This window comes from Schistocerca cancellata, chromosome 3 (assembly GCF_023864275.1).
Source record: "Schistocerca cancellata isolate TAMUIC-IGC-003103 chromosome 3, iqSchCanc2.1, whole genome shotgun sequence".
In the NCBI taxonomy this organism is placed as follows: domain Eukaryota; kingdom Metazoa; phylum Arthropoda; class Insecta; order Orthoptera; family Acrididae; genus Schistocerca; species Schistocerca cancellata.
In genome coordinates, this window is record NC_064628.1 from 529,589,900 (window position 1) to 529,603,289 (window position 13,390).

Consider the following 13,390-nt stretch of genomic DNA (forward strand, 5'->3'; position numbering starts at 1 on the left):
GGGAGGCCGGGTGGACGTACCGCCGAATTGCTCAACACGTGGGGCGTGAGGTCTCCACAGTACATCGATGTTGTCGCCAGTGGTCGGCGGAAGGTGCACGTGCCCGTCGACCTGGGACCGGACCGCAGCGACGCACGGATGCACGCCAAGACCGTAGGATCCTACGCAGTGCCGTAGGGGACCGCACCGCCACTTCCCAGCAAATTAGGGACACTGTTGCTCCTGGGGTATCGGCGAGGACCATTCGCAACCGTCTCCATGAAGCTGGGCTACGGTCCCGCACACCGTTAGGCCGTCTTCCGCTCACGCCCCAACATCGTGCAGCCCGCCTCCAGTGGTGTCGCGACAGGCGTGAATGGAGGGACGAATGGAGACGTGTCGTCTTCAGCGATGAGAGTCGCTTCTGCCTTGGTGCCAATGATGGTCGTATGCGTGTTTGGCGCCGTGCAGGTGAGCGCCACAATCAGGACTGCATACGACCGAGGCACACAGGGCCAACACCCGGCATCATGGTGTGGGGAGCGATCTCCTACACTGGCCGTACACCACTGGTGATCGTCGAGGGGACAATGAATAGTGCACGGTACATCCAAACCGTCATCGAACCCATCGTTCTACCATTCCTAGACCGGCAAGGGAACTTGCTGTTCCAACAGGACAATGCACGTCCGCATGTATCCCGTGCCACCCAACGTGCTCTAGAAGGTGTAAGTCAACTACCCTGGCCAGCAAGATCTCCGGATCTGTCCCCCATTGAGCATGTTTGGGACTGGATGAAGCGTCGTCTCACGCGGTCTGCACGTCCAGCACGAACGCTGGTCCAACTGAGGCGCCAGGTGGAAATGGCATGGCAAGCCGTTCCACAGGACTACATCCAGCATCTCTACGATCGTCTCCATGGGAGAATAGCAGCCTGCATTGCTGCGAAAGGTGGATATACACTGTACTAGTGCCGACATTGTGCATGCTCTGTTGCCTGTGTCTATGTGCCTGTGGTTCTGTCAGCGTGATCATGTGATGTATCTGACCCCAGGAATGTGTCAATAAAGTTTCCCCTTCCTGGGACAATGAATTCACGGTGTTCTTAGTTCAATTTCCAGGAGTGTAGATCAGGAACAGCAGAGTTCCTAGGATGCTTCCCTGGGGAACACCTGATATCACTTCAGTTTTACTCGATGATTTGCCGTATATTACTACGAACTGCGACCTTCCTGACAGGAAATCACGAATCCAGTTGCACAACTGAGACGATACCCCATAGGCCCGCAGCTTGATTAGAAGTCGCTTGTGAGGAACGGTGTCAAAAGCTTACCGGAAATCTAGAAATACGGAATCAAGTTGAGATCCCCTGTCGATAGCGGCCATTACTTCGTGCGAATAAAGAGCTAGCTGCATTGCACAAGAATGATGTTTTCTGAAACCATGCTGATTACATATCAATAGATCGTTCCCTTCGAGGTGATTTATAATGTTTGAATACAGTATATGCTCCAAAACCCTACTGCAAACCGACGTCAACGATATAGGTCTGTAGTTCGATGGATTACTCCTACTACCCTTCTTAAACACTGGTGCGACCTGCGCAATTTTCCAATCTGTAGGTACAGATCTATCGGTGAGCGAGCGGTTGTATATGATTGCCAAGTAGGGAGCTATTGTATCAGCGTAATCTGAAAGGAACCTAATCGGTATACAATCTGGACCTGAAGACTTGCCCGCATCAAGCGATTTGAGTTGCTTCGCAACCCCTAAGGTATCTACTTCTAAGAAACTCATGCTAGCAGCTGTTTGTGTTTCAAATTCTGGAATATTCCATTCGTCTTCCCTGGTGAAGGAATATCGGAAAACTGCGTTCAATAACTCCGCTTTAGCGGCACAGTCGTCGGTAACAGTACCATCGGCACTGCGCAGCGAAGGTGTTGACTGCGTCTTGCCGCTTGTATACTTTACATACAACCAGAATTTCTTCGGATTTTCTGCCAAATTTCGAGACAATGTTTCGTTGTGGAACCTGTTAAAGGCATCTCGCATTGAAGTCCGTGCCAAATTTCGTGCGTCTGTAAATTTTAGCAAATTTTTCGGGATTTCACGTTCTTCTGAACTTCGCATGCTTTTTCCGTTGCCTCTGCAACAGCGTTCGGACCTGTTTTGTGTACCATGGGGGATCAGTTCCATCTATTACCAACTTATGAGTTATGAATATCTCAATCGCTGTTGCTACTATATCTTTGAATTTGAGCCGGGGACGCCTTTCGCTGCCTGCCATGCCTTGGAACGACCTCCCAATCAACCACAGGCGAGGGCTCAGCCCCACTGCGGGCAGCAACCGGGGCAACCACAGCGGCAGACCGATCTGGGGACAGACGGAACGAGGTTGACATCCCCATGATACCCAAGTCCGGCTCCCCACAGTGGTGCCCATTGGCAACAGCCTCAAGCTGTGTGACTGAAGTCAGTGCTGCCTGCAGCTGTGAGCGAAGGGATGCCAACTCAGCCCTCATCCGAACACAGCAATCACAGTCCCTGTCCATTCTAATCGATGTTGAACCACAGTTACTGAAACACGAGTCCGTGCCTAGATAACCCAAGGGAAACACGCAAAGAATGTATGAACTAACCTGTACAAATGCCTAACGACTGCGCTTCAATCTTCCTGAATTTACGATTACAGTAACTAAAACTCGAAATTACACCTCCTATACGAAACTCACACGCAATTTAAGTAAGAATCTACGAAGTGAACACAGAAAAGAAGCTATATACGTATCTTTCTGCGCTGTCGATGTGCACCAACTGGGAGCTCAGGCCACACTGGCCTCTGAGAGCCTACTAGACAGACAAGTGCCATTGACGAACCAAAACAAAACAAATGCCTAACGACTGCGCTACAATCTGCCTGAATTTACGATTACAGTAACTAAAACTCGAAATTACACTTCCTATACGAAACTCACACGCAATGTAAGTAAGAATCTACATTGCTCTTCGAGAAGCGCGGAAGAGGACAGGTAAACAATGCAGCCTAACAAACGAAGCATTCCACTGCGACCCGACAAAAGAATATAACAACCACAAACTCGTCGTAACCGGAGAAATGCAACGCGAAAAAATTCAGTAGAGAAACACCAGGGTTCTTTTGCATGAATGGAAAAATTCTATTGTCACCACTGGAAAAACCTCAACAGGAATTTCTGCATTACATTACCGGGGAAACTCCAGAATCGAAACACTTCCTTCAAAATATAAAAACGTATAATGCCTGCTACTGAATGAGCTCTTTCGGTGTCACTTCGCTTAACACTAACAGAGATGAAATCGATTATGGTTCTTTTTTTTCTTTCATCCAGGGACAAATCTATCACAACATGTAATCATTACTACCACTATCCAACGTAGACCATAAATTTCTGCAAGTATTTTTCATCGGAAATAAAGAAACAGAAACTGATCAGCGATGCACAAATGCCAGTGGACTGAGATGAGAAGTAGTCTGAGATGTACAGAGTATCTTACACGAATACAATCAGCTGATCTACATATTCAAAACAGCACTAGACTGAATGATTTCTGGTTACTATAGTTATAATTTGAGCCGAAAAAAGACCACACGGAGAACATGAACGTCGATTTAATGCACCTCAGATAGACGAAGTCGCCATCGTCATTGTGGGCGACAAAACACAAGCCGTAACATAACTGTACAACGAAGAAGAGAAAGATTACAATGCATTGGAGAGAGACACAGTTCATATGACGCCCTCTAATATCCATTAATATTTGTGCACCGAGAGGACGGATATCATTTTAATGTGAAACAAATTCAACCTGAAACAGGCGTGCCGGCCGGGATGACCGAGTGGTTCTAGGCGCTACAGTCTGGAACCGCGCGACCGCTACGGTCGCAGGTTCGAATCCTGCCTCGCGCATGTGTGTGTGTGATGTCCTTAGGTTAGTTAGGTTTAAGTCGTTCTAAGTTCTAGGGGACTGTTGACCTCAGAAGTTAAGTCCCATAGTGCTCAGAGCCATTTGAAACATTTTTTTTGAAACAGGCGTAGAAACAAACAAAAAGCCACTTCCAAGGAGCTCTAAGCGTACCGCTTAATCATCGCAGACAATGAATCATACAATAACATTCTCAACACTCGCCGTTTATTTCAACACTTTCTGGTAGATATGTATGCAAAAACATAAGCGGGCCGGATGGTTTACATAAGACTGAATCAGAAGAAACTACGCACGGAAGAATACATCCACATTCGAGGCGCCATCATAAACGAAGGAAACATTGACGACATTGGAACAAAAACAAGGAATTCCATAGGAAGTCCGAGACACATGCATGAATACACTCAAGACGCCATGACCTACATAAAGTGTGGACGACCTAACCTCTTCATAATTAACAATATAGGAAATGGCTCGGTTGCCAACTGGCGTCGTCAATGGGTTGCATTTCAGTCGCTACGTGTGCGGAGGGCACATACACGTGCAACTCGTCGTGGCCAGAAATCAAAGAACAACTAAGATACGAACAAACCCCCACGGATCGACACTACATAATAGCCCGAGTTTTCCGACAAAAGCAATTGAGAGTTCAATAACTCTTGAAGTCATCACAAAGTATCCCATTTGTGGATCGTTAGATGCTGGATATACACAATCGAATGGCAAAAACGAGGACTGCCTCACTCACAAAATCGCATATGGCTACAAGACAGAATTCATCCCAGGGATAGATTCACGACCATGTGGGCCATTAAACGCGAATTCGCCGTATATGAGTGATGAAAATGTACAAAAAATACCCAAAATCCTACTTGGATGACAAACAAATCGGAGTTGATGGCTATCCCAGAACAGAAGACGATCATCCAAAAACGATGGCTTCACAGCAAAAATAAGAATACGAGGCAGTGACGAATTGGAAGTGGATAATCTGTGGGTAGTACCATATAATTCCATGCACACATAACCGTAGAATACTGCAATTCAGTGAAATCCATCAAATATGTCTGTAAGTATGTGAACAACATCAGTGACATGAAAGTACTTCAAATAGCCAAAGTCAGCGAACAACAAAACAGAAAAAACGAGATCCTCATGTACCAAATGGGAAGATTCATCAACACTAAGGAAGCAGCAGGGCCGATTTTCGGTTTTCCCATACACGAACGTGAGCCAACTGTGCTACATTTAGCAGTACATGTGGAGAAGTACAGAGAGTTTACTTCACAAAAGACTCAGCCAGAAAAATAACAAGCGAACCACGTCAGAACACAATATTAATAGCTTTTTACCAACTGAGCCGAACGGATCCATTGGCGAAAACATTACTATATGTCGACGTCCCTACCTATTATTCATGTAACACAACAAGAAAACACTTTAAACGACAAAAACAAGGAATTCAGATAACCCAGGAGCCATGAAAACTGACGCACTAGGCCAAGTTGTTGTGTACATAGTTCCGCGTAGTCAGCGCGTACACAAATTTCCCAATAGAGCGCGCCATGCTAAGCACAACAGCGCAGGCGCAGCGCTCGTCCGTGTCCGCACTACGAGATGGAGCTGTCTTAGAGACAGACCAAATTCTGCTTCCGCCGATCCGCGTATTAATATGTAACGCAGCCAATGAGATTGCTGCTAATGTAGAACCTTTTCTCCTCGCTGATCACACTCGTACAGTGATAACTGAACGTTTGAGGTATTCTAACGAGTGTACAGACCTCCGATTAGTCAGTCTGCATTAGTCTGCATTTGTCTGTACCAGTCTATAGTCAAGTTTCAGTCTGCGCCTAATAAGATTATCATATTCCTGTACATAGCATGAAGAGAAATGAATAGACACTTTGTCAAGTATCAGAGATAAGTGAGAATAAGATTAACGTACCAAGACCAAAGGAACTTCAGAGTGTCAATTGTAAATAGCATCCAGAACCAAGTTAAGTAGTTTTTAGGCTTGTTATTATTTTAATAAATGTGTGTGAAAATTAATCAAGTTCTGTTTAAAGTTGGTCACTGTCAATTTGCTACTCTAAGCGTGCAAGTGGCATTTCTATCGTCTGACCTAACGGCAGAAGATAAACACGCCACGATAAGACCACGAGACATATTGCTGACACTTGCCTACTTCGTTAGACTGACAAGTCAAATAATCTGATGGTGTGTGTACCGAAGGTCTTGCAGTACGCACACCACACAGGTATACACCTTACATTCGAACAACGCCGAATGTTTCTATCTACGGATATTGCTACATGAAATACGAGGACCAGCAACTTTCATGTAGCTCAAAACCGTTGACGGTTTCCTATGCTAGGCTTCCAGAGAAGCATGTCAACGCTTAGGACTACTGGAACACGTCAACCACTGTGAATTAAGACTACCAGATGTCTTTCTCACAGCCTCAGCTGAACAAATGAAAGACTTATTCGCCATAATTCCAATAACATGTAACCCATCGAATCCAAAACAGCTAAGGAACTCCTTTAAAGAGAAGATGAGTGATGAGTATGAGTAATACAGTACCAAATCCGAAAAAGATCATCCTGAATTGGCCATCGAATTCAACGAAGACATCTTCAATGACACACTTATTCACCTAATACAACTTGGAATGCAAACAATACGAAAGGATGCTATCAGTGTGCTAAATAGAGTTTTAAAGAGAATATGAGTGATGAGTATGAGTAATACAGTACCAAATTCGACAAGATCGGCCGGCCGGTGTGGCCGTGTGGTTCTAGGCGCTTCAGTCTGGAACCGCGTGACCGCTACGGTCGCAGGTTCGAATCATGCCTCGGACATGGATGTGTGTGATGTCCTTAGGTTAGTTAGGTTTAAGTAGTTCTAAGTTCTAGGGGACCGATGACCATAGATGTTAATTCCCATAGTGCTCAGAGCCATTTTGAATCGACAAGATCATCCTGAACTGGCCATCGAATTCAACGACGACATCTTCAATGAAACACTTATTCGCCTAATACAACTTGGAATGCAAACACCTCGAAAGGATGCTATCAGTGTGCTAAATTTCGAAATTTCAAAGAAAAAATGCTGCAACATCAACAAACTACTTCAATACATTGCTCACAATAGACCACTCCTTAGCATACTGGATTCCCATTCGGAAGGACGACGGTTCAAACCCGCGTCCGGCCATCCTGATTTAGGTTTTACGTGATTTCCCTAAATCACTTCAGGCAAATACCGGGATGGTTCCTCGCTGTTCGGTCCCCTCCTCCCAAGTCAACCAACGAACTAACCAAAACACTCCTCAATGACAATCATAAGCAAATTTAGAACGCTATCGTGGGCCGGTTCGACAACAGCACTGGCGGAGTTATTTACTTGGACGCAGCAGGCGGCATCGGAAAAACGTTTCTAATAAATCTACCGCTGGCGGAAATACGTCCTAAATAACACATCGATTTGCACTGGCATCACCTGGCATTGCAGCCACACTTGGAAGACGGACGTACAGCTATTCCGCCCTAAAACTATCGTTGAATGTAGCCGAAAAACAATTCCCAGTACGTAAAATCTCAAGAGCATCTGGACAGAGTGAACTTCTACAGCAACCTAAAATTATCTTCTGGGACAAATGCACAATAGCACATAAAAATCGTTGGAAACCATGGACAAAACATTGCAAGACTTGCGAGGAAACTCTGAAGCGATGGGAGGAGCATTACTCATACTCTCTGGAGATTTTCGACAAACTCTTCCAGTTATCCGCAAGTCAACACCAGCAGACGAGATCACTGCATGCTAAAAAAATCACATCTCTGGCCACACATTCAGGTAGTGCGACGAACAAAAAATTATGAGAGTTGAACTATCGAAAGACGAAACAACGGCACATTTTGCTCAACAACTTTTACCAATAGGCGAAGGCACCTGACAAGACGACCGACCTCATTAAACTCAACAGTGATTTCTGCAACACAGCCACTCCTGAAAACGATCTCATCGCCCGATGTATCTAAACATTGTTAACAACTATGCCAATCGAGACTGGCTATTTGAAAGGGCAATTTTGACAACTAAAAAGAATATTGTCGACGATAACAATTTTAATATTCAAATGAAAATTCCCGATGAAGAGAGAATATACAAATCGATCGATACGATGGTAAACGTTGAAGAAAGTATGAACTTCTCAACAGAATTTCTAAACTCTTTGTAAGTACCAGGAATACCATTACACTGCCTTCGACGTAAAATTGGATCTCAGATCATCTTACTCAGGAATCTCAAATCACCCAAACTATGTAATGGAACAAGGTTGATCGTCAAACATCTATCGAGTAACTTTCTCGAAGCCGAACTTATGACTGGAAAGTACAAAGGACACACACTGTTTATCCCCTGATTACCGCTGATTCTACTGAACTGCCATTCCAATTCAGTAGACTAATTTCCAATCAAATTAGCCTACATTTTTACAATCAACAAAGCGCAAAGACAAACTTTAAAATATTGCAGAACCAATTTCAAAGACTTCTGCTCCTCTCAAGGTCAAGTATACGTAGCTTGCTGTCAGTTAGAAAATTCGAAAAATTTGTACATATATACCCCGAATAACGTAATGAAAAATGTTGTTTATAAATGAGGATTGTAAATATTTAGAATATGTTTTCAATAAAATTTTTTCACCTCTTATACTTTAAAGTTCATCCTTTTACTCCAACTACCACACAATCTCATATCAACTCCCTAAGCGAAGCCAGCTACAAAAATTAATAATTTGTAGCTGTTCTCAACAGTCCCGAAGTGAATGGCCGTTTCTTGATTAGCCTCTTAGTGCCTGCAGCGTCTTTAAGGACCAATTGTAAATTGTGACTTCAATAATGAATTAAGTCACAATTTACAATTGGTCCATTGCTGCTCCTTCGCAGACTTGTCCGTAACTTTGCTTAGATCTACCCTTTCGTTCTGTACCGTATATTCAGGCAACTGTTGTTCGTAGCGCAATGCAGACTGTTCTTTAACCTGGATACGTTATTTTTCTAGATGCATCTTACATACCTGAGCATTGTCGCGGTCGCTTCTACCTCGTTAAGCCCCTTCTATTATCACCGGATAGATTTCTTATTTTTGTGGTGTTTATGTTTCTTTTTCAGATATCGTCTTACTCCGGATTTCCGCGCAATTTTTCAGTCGTAAAAATATAACACATTATTTGCAATACAAGAGCACACATTTGCGGTTAAACAATCGCAGAGATTAAAAAGTTGTCCCATATTCGTAGCGACGTCACTGTCGCTTTGACGAATGGATCATATGCACCAACTTGCCAGAGTTTAGTCGCAGTTCTGAAGTCGGCTTGTGCTGTTTTTTTCCGTATTTTTTCTAATTTTTCCGCTCTCGTTGCGTTTTTAAACAGTTTAACAACTAATCTACTGGATGTGATGAACGTACATTAACGTATATTAACAGTGACTGATATGAGATCGCTTTTTAAAGAAACTGAGAAGGGATTAGCTCTTTACAACAAACAATTAAGGAAATATAGTGATAGTAATTTCAAGGGAGAGCTGTGGGCTGAAGTTTATACACAAGCGATTCAACACTAGAACGAACTGGCAACAAAAGACAAGATATCTAATGGTAAGTTTAAATAAATTGACAAATTAGTTGTTATAAGAAACGTATTGTAACCCAAAATAAAGAAAACACATAGTTGCAATAATTCATGTGGTGCTATTAAGAACACTGTCATTTTACTACTGTTAAGAATTAGTGAATTTTACATTTGTTATTTAATTAATGAAATCTTGTACCAATCATTGATTAGATACCGTCATGTTGCCAAGGCACTGAGTCTTGAGGTGAAATGATGTAATTCCCAAAGTAGTTTCTCATTTCGGCATCTGCAAAATCAGCTAGTAAATCAAATCGAGATATTCCTGCCACGGGACACACATAGCATTCATCTTCAACACGTGCTCCATCTTTTCTCTTGACAAAGTGGCGCATTACATAGGATTGCCAGCCGTCCTGATACGTCTAGACCGACACCAGTATGGAACTTCTTGTTCCGACATCCCAGCAAGACTCGATTTTGTCCGATTTTGCAAATTACTGTCACAAAATTGGCTCAAGCACTGAAGTAACGCCACCTGTTAGCGCAAGACGTAAATGTAGCCTCAGTTAGTTTTATTTATGTCAACAAATTTATGTTGACAAGATCGCCTCACAAATGGCGTTGCATGTTGCGCGTATTCTCCATCGATGACGCAAGCACCTGCTGGATCTAGTGCCATCATTCGAGAAAATACCAGACTTCTCCAGCAGTACGGGGCTGGAACTATTTAATCAGCGCCACGCGAAGAATCAGGCAGTTCCCATTTGAATAGCGAATTGATAAGGCGATTCTTTCTAAACGTAATACAAACAACGAGTGCACGTTAGTAATGTTTGAAGTGTTTACTGCGGGTATACAGTGCGTGAACTGTATAGTGACGTATACTTCCATGGTTGATTGGTTATTGTCAGTTGTTTACCGTGTAGTAAACTTAACTTATCACAGCTTGCGAAAATGCTTAAGGATAAAAAGAGAAAGTGTCAGTTTTCGGGTGATTACACAAAAGGGTGGTCTTTTGTGAAGAAAGGACGTGCGGTGTAGGAAGCGTTGTGTAAGATGTGTAGCTGTTTCATCTCAGTAACTCGTGGAGATAAGGCAGATGTGAGACATCACATTTTTACGAAGAATCTCACAAATAATTCCAGGTAGCATCAATATCAAAGCCTATTTCGACATTCATGATTGAAGAAGATACTCTGGAAGAAATATTCGTTGCTGCTGCAGAGCTAACAAGACCTTATGAAGCTGTCAGGCATCATCAGTCCTGCAGTTCTCTTGGTTGTACCCTAAAACTGAACGCTGAAATTAATCCTGTCTCCAAAGTGGCCGCAAAGCAGTCTACAGCCAGGACCAAAGCTACAGCGATGGTTAAAAATATTCTCACACCACGCTCCATGTCCCAGTTCAGAAATCAATTGGAAGAAGTTTCATTTTACTGCGTAGGTACCGACGTATCGAACCACAAGGGTGAAAAGATATTTACTTTAGTTGTTCAATATTTTACCGAACTGACGGAATACACTAGAAGCGTTGAAGCTTCACTCGCTAAATAACGAAACATCAGACATGACTGCAAAGTTTTACCTAGACGCTTTAAGACAATTGCAAATTCCGTTAGATAAATTAATCGCTTTTTATGGAGACAATAGCAACACCAACTTCAGAGGGCTTCATCGACGCGGCGCCAGCGGAATGTGTTTCACCGAATTATAGAATAACCGGGAAAATATGTAGAAGGAATGGGATACCCTGCCCATATTCTGCACAATACTATATCAAGAGCTGTTTGAGTCTTAACTGTCGACATTGAAGTAATCGTCATGAAAATATTTAATCATTTTTCAATATACACGATAAGGACAGAGAAGCTGAAGGAGTTTTGCTTATACGTTGATGTCAATCATCAAACTCTTTTATCTCACTCAAAAAAAAAAAAGATGGTTGTCGTTAATGCTCGTAGTTGAGAGAATTCTTAAGCTTTGGATTCCTTTAAAACAATTTTTTGACGCCGAAGACAGGCCACCTAAAATACGAGTAATCTCAAATTTTTTCAGTAACCCGATCAGTGTAATTTACCCGTTTCTGCAGTCAAACTTCGCTCCACATAAAAAGCGTGGAGAAGAATAAAGTTTTGGTAATTGAAAGAAGAAATCGACATCCAAAGATGTCTGAATGAAATGACTACTAATTTTCTTGGCATTCAAACCAAAATTAATTTGAACAAATTAAAGAATGAAAACACTATCCAAGAAATAATTAATTTGATTTCGAAATCTGAGGAAGACACAATTGCTTTCTATACCATAGCATTTGATTACTTAGAGAAATGGGCTATTTCATGTAAAAAATATTAATTATTTGATTGGATAACGCTACCTCAAACCCCAGATTGGATGGTGATTGAAAACACTGTTGGCCGGCCTGTGTGACGGAGCGGTCCTAGGCGCTTCAGTCTGGGACCGCGCGACTGCTCCGGTCGCAGGTTCGAATTCTGCCTCGACATGGATGTGTGTGATGTCCTTAGGTTAGTTAGGTTTAAGTTCTAGGGGACTGATGACCTCAGATGTTGAGTCCCACAGTGCTCAGAGCCATTTTTGAAAACACTGTACGTTCTCGCTTCCCACGCCCGGGTTCCCGGGTTCGATTCCCGGCAGGGTCAGGGATTTTCTCTGCCTCGTGATGACTGGGTGTTGTGTGCTGTCCTTAGGTTAGTTAGGTTTAAGCAGTTCTCAGTTCTAGGGGACTGATGACCATAGATGTTACGTCCCATAGTGCTCAGAGCCATTTGAACCATTTGAAAACACTGTTGTATACGTGACTGAAGATGGTGTGAAGATTTCAAGCGGCAACTATTTTCAGGAATAGATATGTCTAAGAGCTATTTAGAAACTAAGCGTGACTCGGAAGAATGGAAATCTAAGCACTGCGTGGTAGAAAGGTAGATTTACTTTCTTAGGGAAGTCGAAAATCCTGAAAGCAAATGCCACTGCTAAAATTATGGGAGTATTTTTTTCTGATCCCATACACAACACCACTGTATTTTCGTTGATGTCGGCCCAGTGGACTGATGAAAGAAATCGACTGGTGGCAGGGACTGCGGAATCAGCCTCACAGTGTCAGTTTACAAGCTGACGTGCTGGAGTTCTATAAATGCGTAAGAGGAGAAAAAACTTGCTGAAAAACGTGAAATTTTCCGAAAAATATAGTGTGCCGACATCTTCTGCCGTAATAAGTTACATGTAATTGTGCTCTAAATAAGAAGTAATTATATTAAATAAATTTTTTACTTCATTTCTACACCTTCATCCCGAAGAAGTCCCAGCTAGATATGGCTACCTTAGCAATACACAACACTCTTTTACAACACCATCTGCTTACTTTGTTCGTACATCCAATAGACACTGAAAGATATGCCATTTATTGGCCAAAATGCCAAAAGTGCTTTCCAGCTACCTTCGAGCACGGCTTATTCTTTAGTTCCACGCACGTTGTTTCATTAGAGTCTACTCACTGCGTGTTTTGGTTGATCAAATGGCTCACCACCAACAACGGCAAATTGCATTTGTTTCTCCGTAAGGCAGAGTTTGCGCTCGAGCGTTGTTTAAACTATCATCTCACCAAGTGTTGAATATCAGTGACTGTGAAGCTGTAGTCAGCGTCAACTGCAGCGAGCAATACAACTGAAAACAAGTTCTTATAATTGAGAAAGGCGTTAAACGGCTTCTGCACTCTGATGTGTTTGCCGTCAATTACAGCAATGCAGTTGGAGAAATTTGTCCATCGGTATAATTGTTTTGCAAG